Below are 20,322 nucleotides of genomic sequence, written 5' to 3'. Positions count from 1 at the left end.
TTATGTTCATGTTTTTGTGTGTGCCTTCCACCGGATGTGCTCTCTCCTGTAGTATTTGACCAAATCATTAAGTGAGGTCAATGCTTATGTGCCTCTGTGGCTCATATAGATGAATATAGTTCTCCTATATAGACTCTACAGTTGCAAGAAAAAGTATGTGAACCCCTTGGGATTACGTGGAGTTTTGCATGAATTGGGCATAAAATGTGCTTTGAACGTCATCTAAGTCACAACAATAGAAGAACACAGTCTGCTGAACATAATACTACACAAACATTAGATGTTGCCACGGTTTAATTGCACATAACATGTAAACATTCACAGTGCAGGGAGGAAAAAGTATGTGAGGCCCTAGCTTAATGACTTCTCCCAGAGCTAATTGGAGCCAGGAGTGAGCCAACCTTGACTCCAATCAGTGTGATGATATTGGATGTGTTGCTGACAGCTGTCCTGCCCTTAAAAAACACACGCCTGTTTTGGGTTTACTGGTTTCAAGAAGCACTGTATGATGTGAACCATGCCTCACAGAAAAGAGCTCTCAGAAGACCTACGATCAAGAATTGTTGACTTGCATGAAGCTGGAAAGGGTTACAAAAGTATCTCTAAAAGCCTTGATGTTCATGTGTCCACGGTAAGACAGACTGTCTACAAATGGAGAAAGTTTAGAACTGTTGCTACTCTCCCTAGGCATGGTCGTCCTGTAAAAATGACTGCAAGAGCACAGCGCAGAATGCTGCATTAGGTAAAGAAGAATCCAAGAGTGTCAGCTACAGACCTACAGAAATCTCTGGCACATGCTAACATTTTTGTTGACACATCTACAATAAGGAAAACATTAAACAAGAATGGAGTACATGGCAGGACACCACGGAGGAAGCCATTGCTGTCCAAAAAGAATATTGCAGCACGTTTGAAGTTTGCAAAAGAGCACCTGGATGTTCCACAGCACTATTGGCAAAATATACTGTGGACAGATGAAACCAAGATTGAGTTGTTTGGGAAGAACACACAACACTATGTGTGGAGAAAAAAAGGCACAGCACACCAACATCAAAACCTCATCCCCACTGTAAAACATGGCGGAGGGAGCATCATGGTTTGGGGCTGCTTTGCTGCCTCAGGGCCTGGATGGATTGTTGTCATTGATGGGAAAATGAATTTCAGAGTTTATCAAGACATTTTGCAGGAAAACGTTCGACCATCTGTCCGCCAAATGAAGCTCCGCAGAGGATGGGTGATGCAACAGGACAATGACCCAAAGCATACAAGTAATTCAACAAAACAATGGCTGCAACAGCACAGAATACGCCTTCTGGAGTGGCCCAGTCAGAGTCCTGACCTCAACCCGATTGAAATGCTGTGGCATGACCTTAAGAGAGCGATTCACATGTTGTGCAGGTCTGATCTGCAACTACAGGAAACGTTTGGTTGAGGTTATTGCTGCCAAAGGAGGGTCAACCAGTTATTAAGTCCAAAGGTTCACATACTTTTTCCTCCCTGCACTGTGAATGTTTACATGTTATGTGCAATTAAACCATGGCAACATCTAATGTTTGTGTAGTATTATGTTCAGCAGACTGTGTTCTTCTATTGTTGTGACTTAAATGACGTTCAGAGCACATTTTATGCCCAATTCATGCAAAACTCCACATAATCCCAAGGGGTTCACATACTTTTTCTTGCAACTGTATATACAGTATGTCTTCCTTCACTCCTCCACTCAGCGATACTCATCAGGCATGAAAAGAGAAACCACCATAGTGCTTTATCCTTAAAAGGACTTGTTTATTAGTTTAAATTTCGTTTCCAGTAACGCACTCACATTTTATAGGTGCCTCAGCGCACCACTCTCTCATATAAAAAGAAATCCAATGAAAAACAACAGTATCAGAGTTGACAGAGATGTTTTGTTACAATACAGTCTCTTGTGTTGAGCGTCGTGGTGTCAGCAAGCCCCTCCCCTATGTGTTACGCCACAGGGTCGTGTGGCTTCATCAGGGGGATTATATATACATATTGGAATTGTCTGATGCCATATTCTTATAGCCTGCATTAGTTAAGCGCCATGTAAATGGAGGCAAAACAACTACTTTTAATGTGCAAACTTTATAGTTCCCATATACGACCCTCATCTTAAATAGCAAGCATAGATGCATTGTCTGCAGTATGCATTTTCCCCACTATTGTTCCGTATTGCTTTTTTATGGACACTGTTTCTCTCTGACTGCTGCATTAAACATGCAATGACATACCTGTATATGTGCTATACTACCACAAAGTGATTCATATAATATACAATATAAATACAGTAAAATCAGAGATGTATATTAAATACAGGAATAATTCCTTAATCCTATATATTACCTTCACTATACTCTATGCATCCAAATATGGAGGTTTCTATCCCTCTCTAAATAACCTGAATATATAAAATATATCGCCTTATACTACCATACACTTCTGTGCTAACCTATATGTATCCATGAGTCCAAATATTGGTTAGGTATCCATGCAATGAAACCCTATGTAAGTCCCAAGGGATCCCAAAGGTGTATACCCACCATTACCCTAATGTATAGACGTCACTCTGTGCAAATATACTAAACAATAAAATATGCACCAATAAAATGAGATTAAAACCCATAGCTAAATATAATTCAACATATCAATGTACTAAAAACTCTATCATCCGTCATAGAGGTACCCTCTTTTTTAATAATCACTAAGAAAGCACCTCAGATCAAATTCTTTGTTCAAGCCTCTAGGCGCTAAAGAATTCAGTTCATGAATCTACCATGATTTCTTCTTACTAAGCTCTCTCACTAAATTATCACCCCTTTGGCTTTTATGCTTTTCAATACCCCAAAATTGTAATCTGCTGCTATCTCTATTATGCACAACCCTGAAATGGTGCGACAGGTGGTGGTTTTTATATCCACTGTTAATGTTGTACACATGTTCTTTAATTTTGCCTTTCAGGGCTCTTTTAGTTCTCCCTACGTATAGTTGCATGGGCATTTAAGAGCATTTACTATTCTTTTAGTGTCACAGGATATAAAATCCCTAATACTGTACTCTCTGTTCCTGGGTTAGTGAACTTATTTCTTCTTCTTCAATTTTGAGTCACTCTGCTACAATTATAACATCTGCCACAAGCATAAAAACTTTTTCCTTCGAAAAAAGTATAATTTTTACTACTGGGAGGATCTATAACATTTCGTACCAATAAATCTCTTAATGTGGGGGCTTTCTTATATATAAATTTTGGTTGAGCTGGTATGATAGTTTTTAAATGTTTATCTTGTTTTAATATCTGCCAGTGTTTACGCACAATACGCTCTACTGTCTTATGTTGTGCATTGTAGCCTAGCACCACAGATATTCCCCTGTCCTCTTCTTTATTTTGAACTTTCTTATCTTTAATAAGATCGTTTCTATTGATATTCCTGCTCCTAATTCTTTCCCCTTCTATAAATTCTGGTTCATACCCTTTATCAACAAACATGCTGGCTATTTTTTGACTTTGTAATTTGAAGTCCTCCTGCTTAGTGCAATTGCGCTTAATGCGTATAAATTGACCCCTGGGGACATTACCCAGCCATGGTTTAAAATGACAACTGTTGACAGGTATATATGAATTCCTATCTGTACTTTTGAAGTAAGTTTTAGTGTAGATCACATTCCCTTCTTTTATGATTTCTAGATCCAGTAAATGTATACATTGATTACTAATCTCCCAGTTATGTTTAAAATTTCTATTGTTATCATTAAGATGTTGCAAAAAACTCACTCAGTTTACTCTGTTTGCCTTCCCACAATATAATTGTATAATCTATAAATCTATAAATCTCCTATATAGGGTTAATTCCATGTTTTCCCTATTGAGAACAAATTCTTCCTCCCATTTAGCCATGTATAAATTGGCAATATTGGGCGCAAACTTTGTGCCCATTGCAACTCCTGCTTTTACATAGATATATTGAATAATATTTAGCTATGGGTTTTAATCTCATTTTATTGGTGCATAGTTTATAGTTTGGTATATTTGCACGCAGTGACGGCTGTAAATTAGGGTAATGGTGGTTATGCACCTGTGGGAATCCGTTGGGATTTACATAGGGTTTCCTTGCATGGATACCTAATCATTATTTGGACTCATGGATACATATAGGTTAGCATAGAAGTATATGGTAGTATGTGGTGATATATATTATTCTTTTATTTTATGTAATAATAACTAAGAAAAAGCGCCAAACAACTGTATCTCCAATTCACCTGCAAACCTTAGCCTAATAGTTATAAGTATTCAATAATAGAAGGGATGCGCTAATAAATAATAAAGTGTCAAAAATAATTCCAAACAAAAAATAAAAATATAAACTAAACTAAATATATAAGAATAAATATCCACAATTCAAAGTCCAACCACCATAAAGTGATAAACAATGTAGCAATCTTGTATAAATAATTGACACCGTGAAGAAAATCCACCACCGAATGAATTAAATAAACTCACCAGAGCTATATGCTGATCAAATTATAAATCAGCATAATCGCTATTGCTCTGGGAGTGATGATCTGTTTGACGTATCCAAAAGTATGGGAGCAATACTCTGCAATCAGCCAGCATGAATGAAGGAACTTTAATATCAAACGAACCTCCTATCTCTCTCTCTCCATGAATACGGCAATGCTCGGGGAATTTGAAAAGAAATATAATAGTGCAGTACGTTCTTTAAAACATAAGCTTTATTAATTGTCAAATAAAAACTCACAAAAAAGGTGTCCAAGCCGACACCAGCATTTTATTTTATATATTCTTTTTTAGGTCATTTAATGAAAGGGATAGAAACCGCCTGTTATTCCTCTTTTTAATATACATGCACTGAGACAACTATAAAATGTGAGTGCATTACTGAAAGCTAATTGTAAACTAATAAACAAGTCATTTTAAGGATAAAGTTTGGTGGTTTCTCTTTTCATGCCTCAGGAGAATCGTTGAGTGGAGGAGGAGGAGATATATACAGTGTAAATAGAAGAACTATATCCATCTATATGGGAGTACCTATATGAGCCCCAGAGACACACAAGCATTATATGACCTCACTAATGGTTTGGTCATATACTCCAGATGAGAGCAGATCTGGTGGAAGGCACACACAAAAATGTAAACATAGGAAGTGCTATAGGTGGAAGCACCCAGAAGTGATATCTGAAGTGAAAACTGGTTTTATTGCAGGTAGATTAGAAGAGGATATTATTACTTATTATTTTACGTTTTATTATTCTTTATGTTTGAAAACAGTTATTTTTTGTGTGTTTTGAATAGAATTGTTTTTTGACATGATTGTATACAGTGTATATTTTGGATGCTGTAGGAGAAGTGAAGCGTGACACTGTGTGTAATGGCTTTCTAAATGTAACACACTGGATACGAGAGTGTGATTAGTGTGGGCAATTTATATTTTGCATCACTCTTTAATGTTCACATAGCAGCTCACCTTTTGGTTTACATATTAAGAATGGGAGAGGTTGCTCTTGCTTTCCTTTTACAGATTCAAACAGGTCCTGTGGGTGGTGTGGGAACTCGCTTCAACCGGTAGAGCTTTTCTTGTTTAAGCACACAGCAACTCGCTTCTTTAAGGGCTTTTTTGCCCACTTTTATTTAAAGAAAGTTCAAATAACACAAATGCTTCCCACGCAGGGGTATCCACCATCAAGAAATACCAACAAAGATTCAGCCTCCTGGCTTGTACACAGTTCACTGTCTGTCTCCTGCAGACTCTTCCCAAATTATGGCCACTAGCACACAGCTAGTCTGGCTTTCACCTGACTCCAAGGCAGAGACCTCCTGTCTGCCGGGGTGGAGCCCTCCTGACTCCGTCTGCCGGGGTGGAGCCCTCCTGACTCCTATCTGCCGGGGTGGAGCCCTCCTTACTCCGTTTGCCGGGTTGGAGCCCAGAACTATGGTTAGGCCTCTATAAAAAGGCCTGCACACACCTGTGCAATCAGTGTGCTGGGGGTTCTCAAAACATGGACCCCGGATTGGAGATTTCATCCCTCCCAGATCTCTTTGAAATCTCCAGGCTCCAGATCCCAAAACAAACTTGATGAATAAATGAGGAAACCAAAAAGTCAGTTTCCTCTGCAATACATTAACTCTCTGGAGCCCCTCAACCTGCCTGGTTGAGAATCCAGGGTTTTCAACTTGAGTTTGACCGTGGCAGGACACCGCACTGCCACAGTGGATATAGGGGCAGAGCCCCCCTGGGGGGAAGTGATCTAGCAAGAGCAAGATCTACCTATTTTTCAAGCAATTGCTTGCTGCAACTGCCTCTCTACAAACTATCCCCCCCCCTTGCAGATATAGCTATGTAACACATTAGAAATACATGCTTATATCATCTTTTTTTGATGCCAGCATGGCAGAATACATGTGATATAGCTCTGCCCCTATATCCACCCACAGGACCTGTTTAAATCTATAAAAGATCTACCTATTTTTCCTATTTTTCAAGCAATTGCTTGCTGCAACTGCCTCTCTACAAACTAGGGTTGCCACCTTATCCCTTAAACCCTTCACATATTAATTACACAGGTTCTATGGCTGATTATGGTGGTAATTAAACTCACTCTGTACCTTATCTGCATTAAATTAGCAACAGGTTCTGAGGCTAATTTAATGCAGATAAGGTACTGAGTGAGTTTAATTACCACCATAATCAGCCATAGAACCTGTGTTCGGGTTTAAAAGGATGAGGTGGCAACCCTAGTACAAACAGGGAAGATTAAATGGCAACAAGTTCACTCAGCACACTTCTATATAGGTGATGAAACCTCAAGGCCACTTCTTAGATGGCATGGAATTGCTCTGGCAGTGTGGGACTTCTCTAGATGTAGGTCACTTCTACAGTAACATGGCAATGTTGCTCTAGCAGTTTGCAGTGCTTCTGACAGCAGACAGCCACTGAAAACTGTACAAATAGGATTACACTTTTATAATTAGGTTTGCTTGGAACAGTGTTGAAGGAGAAAAACTGGGCAGTTTCTGAGACCATATCTAATAAATTTCATGGCCCCTCATTTCCTAATTAGGTTTTTTGAACCTGACAACATCCTACATTCAAGTATCTTTACATTATGGAAAGAGGATGTGACTGATGGTGGTGGACTGTAACTCGGTATTACTGAACATGATGGATCACATGCAAATAGAGACCTAAGATTATGGATGCTGTGATCAATTAAACTCCGTAAGCTTCATCATTTAATATTAGAAAGTCTAATTTAAATTGGCTACTTAGTCCTGTCAATAATGATAAATGAGCTATATCTCATAAACATTGGGTGCATGCCCGCTACTCTTTTCTCATGCACATACTGTCCACTATCATACCCTCTGCACTCCTATACTGTACATATTGGGGGAGATTTATTAAACTAGTGCACTCAGAGTCTGGTGCAGCTGTGCATGCTAGCCAATCAGCTTCTAATGTCAGCTTGTTTAATTAAGCTTTAACAGTAAAATCTGGAAGCGGATTGGTTTCTACGCAGAGCTGCACCAGATTTTTCACTCTCCAGTTTTAGGTAAATAACTCTCACATGTACTGCCTGCCATCATACTCTCTGCACTCCCTTCTTGCACATACTGTTATTTTAATAATAATTGCACTGCTCTCCTGACATACTGCTTGCTGGAATACACTTTGCACTTCTCTCTTTACATGCTGCCCACTGTCATGCTCTCTGCACTCTTCTTTTTCACATGCATGCTGTCATACCTTCCGCACTCCTCTCCTACACATAGTACCCACTAACATATCTCTAGCAATCCTTTCCTTCACATACTACCTACCATCATAATCTCTTTGCTCCTCTCCTGCACATACTGCCCACCAACATACCCCTGCCATCATGCCCTCTAATTCCCTTCTGCCCCTGCTGACCACCATGATACCATGATCCACACTCCTCTCTTGTGCATAATGCCCACCACAATATTTTCCACACTAGTCTGTAGAAAAAGATCAGCTTGACTACCAGATTGACTAACAAAGAAAGAACACAGCTCCCCTTCTCTCACAGCGTACATAGGAAAAACCAATGCTAGCACTCTTGAAGTCATGGATCTACTTTGACCTTTATACTATCAAACAAGATGCAACATGGTCTCTTACTTGTTTTGGACACACCTGGCCTTGAAGCGTATGTCAAGACAAAATGAAAAACAACAAAAAAAATTGCAGTACGTCATTGCAATTAGAGATGAGCGAATTATTCAAAAATTCGATTCGGCTGATTCGCCGAATTTGCGGAAGAAATTCGATTCGATGCAAATTTATTTGCTGCGAATTTAACTTATTTAAAGGGTTTCTAGGCTTCAGAGAGCCTTTATATTAGTGCAGAACACTGTACCTTTAATTTAAATGCCCTTGGAGTCTGCTGGGGAAGAGAAATAATACTGTCAGTCAGTATGACATGCAGATGAGTGCCGTCGATCTTAGAATCACCGCACACTTCACTCATTTGGGCAGTCACGGGGCACGAAGAAGAAGAAGAATGAAAAGAAGAAGAAGAAGAATGAAAAGAAGAAGAAGAAGAAGAATGAAAAGAAGAAGAAGAAGAAGAAGAAGAATGAAAAGAAGAAGAAGAAGAATGAGAAGAAGAAGAATGAAAAGAAGAAGAATGAGAAGAAGAAGAAGAATGAGAAGAAGAAGAAGAAGAAGAATGAAAAGAAGAAGAAGAAGAATGAAAAGAAGAAGAATGAAAAGAAGAAGAAGAAGAATGAAAAGAAGAAGAATGAAAAGAAGAATGAAAAGAAGAAGAAGAGGAAGAATGAAAAGAAGAAGAATGAAAAGAAGAAGAAGAAGAATGAAAAGAAGAATGAGAAGAAGAATGAAAAGAAGAATGAAAAGAAGAAGAAGAATGAGAAGAAGAAGAAGAAGAAGAATGAAAAGAAGAAGAAGAATGAAAAGAAGAATGAAAAGAAGAAGAAGAAGAATGAAAAGAAGAAGAATGAAAAGAAGAAGAAGAAGAATGAAAAGAAGAAGAATGAAAAGAAGAAGAAGAAGAATGAAAAGAAGAAGAAGAAGAATGAAAAGAAGAATGAAAAGAAGAATGAGAAGAAGAAGAAGAATGAAAAGAAGAAGAATGAAAAGAAGAATGAAAAGAAGAAGAAGAAGAATGAAAAGAAGAAGAAGAAGAATGAAAAGAAGAATGAAAAGAAGAAGAATGAAAAGAAGAAGAATGAAAAGAAGAAGAAGAAGAATGAAAAGAAGAACGAAAAGAAGAAGAATGAAAAGAAGAAGAAGAAGAATGAAAAGAAGAAGAAGAAGAATGAAAAGAAGAAGAATGAAAAGAAGAAGAAGAATGAAAAGAAGAAGAATTCCAGTACAGCAAAAAGTGTATCTGCAGAGAGCTCCGCTATTTCTGACAGTTCTCTGACAGTTCCTTCACATTTACAGCGGTTGAAACATTGTATCTATTTGTTTCCGAATAAAAACATCTGTATCCTAAATGGAAACAAATAGATACAATGTTTCAACCGCTGTAAATGTGAAGGAACGGTCAGAGAACTGTCAGAAATAGCGGAGCTCTCTGCAGGGACACTTTTTGCCGGCTGTAGAAGGGATGAAAATCGGCCGATCGGGAAAAATTCGATTCGCGCATCCGAAGTTTGCTAATATTCGGATTCGGTGCGAATCGAATTTTTCCTAATATTCGAAACGAATTCCACTTCGCCAAGTTCGATTCGCTCATCTCTAATTGCAATACATGCACATTTCCAGGTGTTTTTGCCTTTAAAGAATACAGACAAATACCTACTGATCTGTCAGAAATGCATTCTTAAAGCATTTGTAAAGTCTTTTTTTCTCCTTTAAAATAACAGATACAGTCAGGTCCATAAATATTGGGACATCGACACAATTTTAACTTTTTTGGCTCTATACACCACCACAATGGATTTGAAATGAAACAAACAAGATGTGCTTTAACTGCAGACTGTCAGCTTTAATTTGAGGGTATTTACATCCAAATCAGGTGAACGGTGTAGGAATTACAACAGTTTGCATATGTGCCTCCCACTTGTTAAGGGACCAAAAGTAATTTGACAGAATAATAATCATAAATCAAACTTTCACTTTTTAATACTTGGTTGCAAATCCTTTGCAGTCAATTACAGCCTGAAGTCTGGAACGCATAGACATCACCAGACGCTGGGTTTCATCCCTGGTGATACTCTGCCAGGCCTCTACTGCAACTGTCTTCAGTTCCTGCTTGTTCTTGGGGCATTTTCCCTTCAGTTTTGTCTTCAGCAAGTGAAATGCATGCTCAATCGGATTCAGGTCAGGTGATTGACTTGGCCATTGCATAACATTTCACTTCTTTCCCTTAAACTCTTTGGTTGCTTTTGCAGTATGCTTTGGGTCATTGTCCATCTGCACTGTGAAGCGGCGTCCAATGAGTTCTGAAGCATTTGGCTGAATATAAGCAGATAATATTGCCCAAAACACTTCAGAATTCATCCTGCTCCTTTTGTCAGCAGTCACATCATCAATAAATACAAGAGAACCAGTTCCATTGGCAGCCATACATGTCCACGTCATGACACTACCACCACCATGCTTCACTGATGAGGTGGTATGCTTAGGATCATGAGCAGTTCCTTTCCTTCTCCATACTCTTCTCTTCCCATCACTCTGGTACAAGTTGATCTTGGTCTCATCTGTCCATAGGATGTTGTTCCAGAACTGTGAAGGCTTTTTTAGATGTCGTTTGGCAAACTCTAATCTGGCCTTCCTGTTTTTGAGGTTCACCAATGGTTTACATCTTGTGGTGAACCCTCTGTATTCAGTCTGGTGAAGTCTTCTCTTGATTGTTGACTTTGACACACATACACCTACCTCCTGGAGAGTGTTCTTGATCTGGCCAACTGTTGTGAAGGGTGTTTTCTTCACCAGGGAAAGAATTCTTCGGTCATCCACCACAGTTGTTTTCCGTAGTCTTCCGAGTCTTTTGGTGTTGCTGAGCTCACCGGTGCGTTTCTTCTTTTTAAGAATGTTCCAAACAGTTGTTTTGGCCACGCCTAATGTTTTTGCAATCTCTCTGATAGGTTTGTTTTGTTTTTTTCAGCCTAATGATGGCTTGCTTCACTGATAGTGACAGCTCTTTGGATCTCATCTTGAGAGTTGACAGCAACAGATTCCAAATGCAAAAAGCACACTTGAAATGAACTCTGGACCTTTTATCTGCTCATTGTAATTGGGATAATGAGGGAATAACACACACCTGGCCATGGAACAGCTGAGAAGCCAATTGTCCCATTACTTTTGGTCCCTTAACAAGTGGGAGGCACGTATGCAAACTGTTGTAATTCCTACACCAGTCACCTGATTTGGATGTAAATATCCTCAAATTAAAGCTGACAGTCTGCAGTTAAAGCACATCTTGTCTGTTCCATTTCAAATCCATTGTGGTGGTGTATAAAGCCAAAAATGTTAGAATTGTGTCGATGTCCCAATATTTATGGACCTGACTGTATATACTTACCTGCTCTGTGTAATGGGATTGCACAGAGTAGCCTCAATCCTCCTCTTCTTGTGTCACCCTCTGGCACTCCTGGCTCCTCCTCTTCCCAGTGTGCCACCATAGGAATCAGCCTCCTATCATGGCACACCTGTGGATTCGATCTGTGATCTATTATCACAAACAAAGGCTCTGCCCCACTCCCCGCTCCCTCATCAGAGGATTTGACTGATAGCAGCGGGAACTAATGGCTCCCACTACTCTCAGCCAAGCCAGTAACAGTGGGGAGAAGAGGAGAGAGCCACTGTAGATGGGCAGTGCTGGATCGAAGTCAGGCTCAGGTAAGTATAAGGGGGATGAGAGGGCGGTATACACACTAAAACATTTGTTACCTTAATGCAGGGAATGCATGAAGGTAAAAAATGTTTAACCTTCACAACCACTCTAATTGTCTTTTGTGGACTGACAACACACAGACAGTTATTAAACTGTAAGCCTAGGTTTACACTAGAATGTGGTGTGGGAAACTTGTGAGCCCTGAGCGTTTCCCACACTGAATTCAGATCTCACTGCCCTTGAGATCTGCTCCAATCACCTGCACATAGTGCCTGCCATCATACCCTCTGCACTCCGCTGCTGAACATACTACCCATTGTCATACCTTCTTGCACTCCTCTTCTGCATACAGTATACTGCCCATTGTCATACCCTCTGCACTCCTCTCCTGCATACAGTATACTGTCCACTGTCATACCCTCTGCACTCCTCTCCTGCATACAGTATACTGTCCACTGGCATACCCTCTGCACCCCTCTTCTGTATATACTATCCACTGTCATACCCTCTGCACTCCTCTCCTGCATACAGTATACTGTCCACTGGCATACCCTCTGCACCCCTCTTCTGTATATACTGCCCACTGTTTTAGCCTCTGCACTCTTCTCCTGCATACAGTACTGCCAACTGTAATGACATCCGCTCATCCTCTCCTGTAACTACTGCCTGCTATCATACCCTCTGTGTCTCTCTCCTGCCCACACTGTCTGCTGTTCCACACACATACTTGATGTCACATACTTGATTCCTCTTCATCTGTGCTGCAGATGTCAAAATAAACATGCAATACCAAAAATGATTTCTCAGTAGATATTCTCGCACTCCCCTTGCTGGTTCCTATCTGCTGCTGTACACTTCACTGAGTTCATGTCCAGGAAAGCTATTTAAACCTCAGTTGACCGGGGAGTTGCCTGAGGAAAGACCTCTTTGTGTACCTGTTCTCAGGCTCCTATTCCTGTGAGTTCTGCTACAGTGCTCATTCCTGTTAAAGATCTCTGCATGTTTCTTGACAATCCCTTTGTAATGCCCTCCAGGTTAGTTGGGTCTTTTTTTTTTCGTTAGATAGAGGCTGAGTAGCATCCCTGGGATGAGTCAGCCTGGAAGTGAGGTCACCTCCGGACAGGCTAGGAGGCTCTAACAGGTCAAGGTTTCTGGAGCCCTCCCACCCTTCCAGAAACTCAGATAATTTTCTGGAAGAGGGGCAGAGGAGGGGAGGAGGCCCAGATCTGCATGTTTGAGGTGTCTTGACCAATCTCCTGGCATGAGGTTGGGCATGGTGACCAGGGCAACCCTCAATTGTGGCAGAGCCTGGGGGGATATTTGCAGTGTCCAGTGGAAGATGGATTGAGGAAGGCTGGAGTGAGGAGCCAGGGAAGGGGCCCCAGGGAGGGGAGCCTACCTACAGGCAGGTTGATGGAGAGGAGGATCTCCACTGTCTCAAGGTCTCCTGGGGAGGATAGCCAGTGTAGCAGGGAAGGAGCCAGCCTAACATAAGGCCTGAAGGCAGCCACTAGCCCACTGGGCTAATAGGAGAGGACGGTGTGAGTACTCCTGCAGCCCCTGGGCCAAATTAAGGGATAGGGCAGTCAGGTGTAACATCCAACTAACTTCTCATCTGGGACTGTTCAATTGGCAGCTTTTGGACTCCCTTGCTCAGGGATACCCGCAGGCAGCTGGGTGAAGATAAAATCATCTGGGGTCTGGGGAGGTACACCTAAGAGTCTTTAGTGCTCTTCTAGAAGTTGCTAATTTGAAGCTTTGTACATACAATAGTTGCTAAGGTGTTTTCCTCAGGTTCTACAATTACTCTGGCATTCCCTATACCCCTAGACCCTATCCAATTGTAACCCCTTGATAAAATCACAAAATCAAGCTCAAGGACTGTTTACTGACCCCAGTGTGCAAAGTGTGGGAAATGTGTGTTGCCTGGCAGAGCTTAGAGAAACCCAAAAAAATTGAGCAGCCCTTATGAGGGTAGTGCTACACTTGTTATCCATCTGTTATCACCTGTTACAAACCAAAAGAATGTAGTGCTTTTACCCTTCCAACCCAAAAAGGAAGATCAACACCATTGCTTGACTCCCAGCCTCCACCAGCTGCACATAGTATGAATCAAATTAAAAGTGGTCAGCTACTCAGTGACTGAACAGCATAACAAATCCTTTATTGGGATGTTATGCTGTTCCGTCATTGAATAGCCAACCACGTTTAATTTGATTATTATCCACCTGCCATAATCACAGGGAGGAGCCGGTGACATCATGCTGCAAAAGTGGAAGTGTGTGGTCGGCATTTTGTTGGAGGTTTTAATTGGTTGAATGCATGGATACTGATGTGCACAATTTAAGTTGAATATAATATATTTCTATTAAAAATAGAGTTTTATACACAGTGAGCACTATATATTCTATTGTTTTTTGAAACAACATTTCCTAAAAACTGTGTGAATACTGAGGATGGAAGTAGATTGAGAACACCATCAAGGAGGAGAGAGGCACAGCAACTGTGGCAAAGGAGACCCCACTTTAACCCTTTTGCTGCCAGCTCCTACAGTACTGCTTCTAGCTGGCCAGGTCCATATGCCGTACAGACCTGACATTACTCTTTCTGCTATAAGCTCATGGTCAATCCACTGATCAGAGGTTTTCCCCTAAATTGTAGGTTAATCCACTAACATTGCTGACACTGACACTGCTTCCCCCGCAGTGCTGTCAGCAAAACTGCATCAGCTTCTCCTATGTCCCCCTTCTGCCACAACAATCCCACAGAATAGGACACTTGACAGCCGACACCCTTGCCCCCTCCCCGCACCGATCCCACCTGCCTGCTCACAATGCTAATATCCACTCTTCCCTGGCTTCCCTGCAGCTGTCTTCCCTTCTCTGCCCTCCCCTGGCTTTAGGAGCTGCTGGGGAAGGAGCCACAGAGGATAGACAAATGCTCCCCCCTGGTTGATCCCCCGACACCCCTCCTGACAGTGCAGCCAGCTGGCTTTCCTTCCCTCCTCCTGCCAGTTATAGCTGTCAGGATGAAGAGTAGGGGGGCTGGTAAACATGTGTTTAACAGCCCCCTTCCTTTACTTAATGAACATAGTAAGCAATCGGTACTGATCGCTCCTATGTTCATTCATCACTGGAGCATAGTAAATAGTGTAGTAAATAGTGTTTATTATGCTCCAGTTTATGAATGAATAGGGGTCTCTATGCAGAGACTTCTATTCATTCATATGCAGAGCAACTGAAGCTGCAGAGAAGGGACTGATGACTATGTGACTATGTCTTTAATTCCTTTCTCTGTTTAAAAAAAGAAACATCAGGGGTCTGTTTAGACTCCAGGTATCTCTCCAAGCACCCCCCCCCCCCCCCACTTGAAAAATAAAATGTATATACTTAACATTAAACATGTACAAAAAAAAAAAAAACCTCACCATAGTACAGCCTTATTCACGTAGGGCAAACTACAATGTACATCCCTGCAAGGCTATGTTTACCCACACAGGGATGCACAGGTGTTCTGTCACAGGTGTGATATCCATGTGGGCCTGGGTGCATGTCCCTGCATTTGGGGTCCTGCACCCACTTGGATGTCAGATTGGGAGAAGCAGCTCTTCTCATGTAGCCACTGCATCCTTATTGGCATACATGGCACTGCCTGCACAGGGATGCATGGAACACTTGGGCATTCCTGTGCAGGTAAAGTAAAAACTCCATGCGAATGAGGCCTTAGTAGGAAGCTAGCAGGAATTTTGTGCTTGTGTCTGCTAATAATGATTTTAGTGTATTTTTAGTGAATATAGCGATTGCATAAATGTGTGCAGCTATTGCAAGGCCTAAAAAAAATCAGTAGCAGTTTTCTTTTCTATAGGTCATGTGCCTTCAGAAGATGATTGTAAGCTTGAAAGAGCAGGGCCCTCGATCCCCTCATGTTTTGCATTGTATTGGTATTGTTCTGTCACATGTTCTGTCCCCCTTTATAATGTACAGCGCTGAGCGAACTATTGGCGCTTTATAAATACTGTATTATAATAATAATAATAATAATGTATAGTTTGGGGGGGGGGGGGTCATTTACAAACTCTGAAAGCTGTAAGTGAAAAGTTATAACCCCAGATTCTTAGAGTAAATGGTTTTTAGTTATTGTTTTGTAGACCTTCGGTTTTCACAATTTCAAAGAAAATGTACATTTACAAATATTTGTTATTTATTAACTCAATACAGTTTAGCTATTTTAAGAGGAATATAACAGGAATTTTGTACGTTTTGCTGTGTTTGTGTCCACGAATAAGGATTTTTGTGTATTTTTGTTTTGATAATAATAATTTTGCGCACATATCACAGGACCTAAAAATTTCAGTAACACCCTCCTACTGGTCCTCTGCTTTCAGAAAATGTATGGGGGTGGGTCTTTCACAATCTCTAAAAGCTGTAAGGGAAAAATAAATATACAATGCCTGGCAGCAAAAGGGTTAAGGGGCAAGCACAAAAGACCTAATATCAGGTCAGAATCCAAGGTGAGAGCATAGGTATGCTAGTAAAGGGGCACACATGTGATGGAATATTGAATTTCATTAGGTATATATAACAAGGGATAGGGAACATTGGAACATCGCTATTAACTGCTTTCCGTCCGCCCTATAGCAGAAGTACTGCTACAGGGCGGCAGGGGTGCACAAAATCATGTATATGTACGTGATTTTGTAGTTATAGGTAGGGGGTGCACACGCCATTCGCGGCCTCGGCTGTCAATCACTGGGTCCCGGACGGTGATTACTAGCCGGCACCCGGTGATTGCCGAGCATCTCCGACAGGGGGAAGAACTGTCTGTAAACAATACAGTTCTCTTCCCTGTTAGCTCCTGCACACTGCTTTGCATGGCTATGCATAGCACAGCCATACAAATCAGTGTGTTTACAGTGAATCGCACACACAGCACATGACACCAGGGAGGGAAAATGGCTAATTGGGCCCAATTTGGACATTTTCACTTAGGGGTGTACTCACTTTTGTTGCCAGCGGTTTAGACATTAATGGCTGTGTGTTGAGTTATATTGAGGGGACAGCAAATTTACATGTTATACAAACTGTACACACTACTTTACATTGTAGCAAAGTGTCATTTCTTCAGTGTTGTCACATGAAAAGATAGAATAAAATATTTACAAAAATGTGAGGGGTGTATTCACTTCTGTGAGATACTGTATATGGATATAAGATAATACAGACACTGAGGACTGTTATTTATTTGCAGTTATTATTTATTAGTCTTTTTTTTTTTGTGACATTTGAGGTTAAACTTTTTTTGGTGTTTTGGAGGTTGACGTTTTTTGGGTTCCTTTGTTTAGCTAAGATACTTATTATCCTCTTGCTCTTACCTTTTGCCTGTTGGACCACAAACTTGTTTGCCACTTTTGTTCCATGCTTTGTTTTTACCTGCTCTCAGCTGTTGCCATTCTGAGTATACCCAAAGACAACAACCTTGAAGCCATTTGCAGCAAAGCCCCTGTAGGGTGTTTTGAAAAACACTGGAATATGTTTCTCATTTTTACCAAACTCGGGTGTTCAAAGGAACCACACCTAATAAGGCAGAGGGAGCTGGCATGTGATCTGCCGCCAGATGTACAGTTCCCTTCTGTTAGTCCTGGCGTAGGCAGTTGTGCAGGAGCTCAATAGCATGCAATGTGTTACCAGTCATGAGACTCCTCTAGCGGCTCACCAGTCTTTCCAACCCTTCTAGCTAGGTGTACAGTTCCCTTCTGTTAGTCCTGGTGTAGGCAGTTGTGCAGGAGCTCAATAGCATGCAATGTGTTACCAGTCATGAGACTCCTCTAGCGGCTCATCAGTCTTTCCAACCCTTCTTCTAGCATTTTGCTTGCGTTACCAGAGCTGATCTGCATTTCACTGTGTAAGACATTCACTGTGAGGATAACCACAAGTAGTTTTTGCTGTACTGTATATATACTCTTTGCCATTCCGACCCCGTTGTTAGTCCTATTCTGCACCTATTTGGTAAACTTTCAGTTACAGTTGCCCTGTCTGATCATTTGACCAATTCCTATACCATTACACTGCTTCTGTATTTCTGACCCTGCAATTGTCTCTTGTGTGGTAGTTTTGCTACCTACCTGTTGATGACCTTGGCTTATTTATGACTCTGCACATGTCTTTTGTCCAAAACCACTGCTGTTTGCCTGTTGAAGAGCTATGCCTATTCCACGCCTATGCCACTGCCAGGGACAGCTGGACTAGATTGGCAAGAGAAGCTGTTCGGCTGTCTCAGTCATCTTCTTTTACTAAACAAATTTCCAGAGGATTATTATATAATGCTCACATCATACGTCTGTTCTTCAGCAGTCTTTTAGTTAGTCTGTACTCAGTGTATACAGTATGATACTATAGTAGTAAGTACTAAAGTATAAAAACTCCTGGGAAAATTTGTTATTCTTCCCGTGGGTACAATCAATAAGTCATTTCAGGTGACGCTTTAAGACGCTGCATGCTGTCTTGAACAGTGGCAAGCATTCATTGTGTAAATACTAGGTATTATGAGAATGACTTTGACTTTGATTACCATTAAACAAGCTATTGATGTCTATCCCTCAATTTAGATTTTTAGCAGTTGATTCAGTGTTCAAATCTCTGATCAGGAGAAAGAAAAAGTTTACTTAAAATCTATCTTGCAGATAACCAAAATGGTCAGCATTTAAAAGATTGCAATTCCTTATTTGTATTCAGAGTTCCAATCCCTTATTTGCCTCACAACATGGCTCAAATTTTCTGGTTCGGGCAGAATATTTATAATCATACATAACAATTATAAGTTAAATTGTTACTAAACCCAGGACCCTGCTTTCAATATATCTGGTCTCCCACAGTACACACAACATGGAAGCGCAATTATTTTAGTAAGTATAAACTGCTAAATAACTTTTCTCATCAGCAGTTAGTCCTTCAGTGTCCAGCAGAGCACTGGTTACAACTTGTAGGAGGAGTTTTCTTTCTGCTGTAGGAGAATGCAGGACCCCTGACCTTCTGTCTGGACAGTGCTGATTGGCCTTGTACTGATCACATGCAGTCTCCCAAGAAGAAAAAAAAAACGCTTTAGCAATACACACTGAACTGAGCATGTGCAGAGTGTCTCCACACATATGTCTTATCAGGACATAAAAGGGGGCCACTGGAAGAAGGGGAGGATCAGAGAAGGCAGCATGAAACAGCATTTTTACACAACGCAGATGATTAACCCCTTAGGTTCCACAGTGAATATATCAAGAATGCTTTACTGCATATACAGACTAATTTTACTGTTGTGGGTTTTGTAACACTTTAACCGCTTGCCTACCAGCCGCAGTGTATATACTGCGGCAGGGCGGCACCGCTGTGCTAAACCACATTATAAAACGACGCGCGTGCCCTACCTGCGCCGCCGATCGCGGCAGGGGGTTTTCATCACTGGATCCCAGCGGGTCATTACCCACCGGCTCCCGGCGATTAGTGGCAATCACTGACAGAGAGCACGGCTGCAGTGTTTACACTGCACCTCTGCTCCGTCAGCTCCTAACACACTGTCATGGAGAGCAGAGATTAGCTTTCCGGGGCAGCGTGTTCCCGTGAAGTACACCCCCCCCCCGCCCACTAATAAAACACTCCCCTCACACAGTTAACCCTTTCATTGAATAAAAAAGTTTACCCCTTCCTCCCCAGTGCCATAAGTACAGTGTCAGTGTTTTTGTTTTCACTGATCACTGTATTGGTGTCACTGGGGATGTCAGTAATCCCAAGTCAGTTCCCCTCCAGCGTCAAAATGTCTGCTGCAGTCCCGCCATAAGTCGCTAATCACTGTCATAAATCGCTGATCACCGCCATAATTCGCTGACTGCCGCAATAATTATTATTAAAAAAAAAAACCCAGTATCTTTCCCGCCATTTGTAAACGCTATAATTTTCACGTAAACCAATTAATTTACACGTATTGGGATTTTTTTTTAGCAAAGGCATGTCACAGAATACATTTTGGCCAAAATTGATGACAAAATTTGATTTTAATATTTTTTAACTGGACATGTTTTATAGCAAAAAGTCCAAAATATTGTTTTTTTTTCTCAAAATTGTCAGCCTTTTTTTTTATAGCGCAAAAAATAAAAAACGCACAGGCGATAAAATACCACCGAAAGAAAGCTCAATTTGTGGGCAAAAAGGACATAAATTTAATTTGGGTGCAGTGTTCCATGACCGCGCAATTGTCAGTTAAAGTAACTAGAGATGAGCGAATCGAACTTGGCGAAGTGGAATTCGTTTCGAATATTAGGAAAAATTCGATTCGCACCGAATCTGAATATTAGCAAACTTCGGATGCGCGAATCGAATTTTTCCCGATCGGCCGATTTTCATCCCTTCTACAGCCGGCAAAAAGTGTCCCTGCAGAGAGCTCCGCTATTTCTGACAGTTCTCTGACAGTTCCTTC

This window comes from Staurois parvus, unplaced genomic scaffold (assembly GCF_062004578.1).
Source record: "Staurois parvus isolate SC_StPar_1 unplaced genomic scaffold, SC_StPar_1.0 ptg000141l, whole genome shotgun sequence".
In the NCBI taxonomy this organism is placed as follows: Eukaryota; Metazoa; Chordata; class Amphibia; order Anura; family Ranidae; genus Staurois; species Staurois parvus.
The sequence above is the reverse complement of the archived record's forward strand: the minus strand, read 5'-3'. Positions refer to the sequence as shown.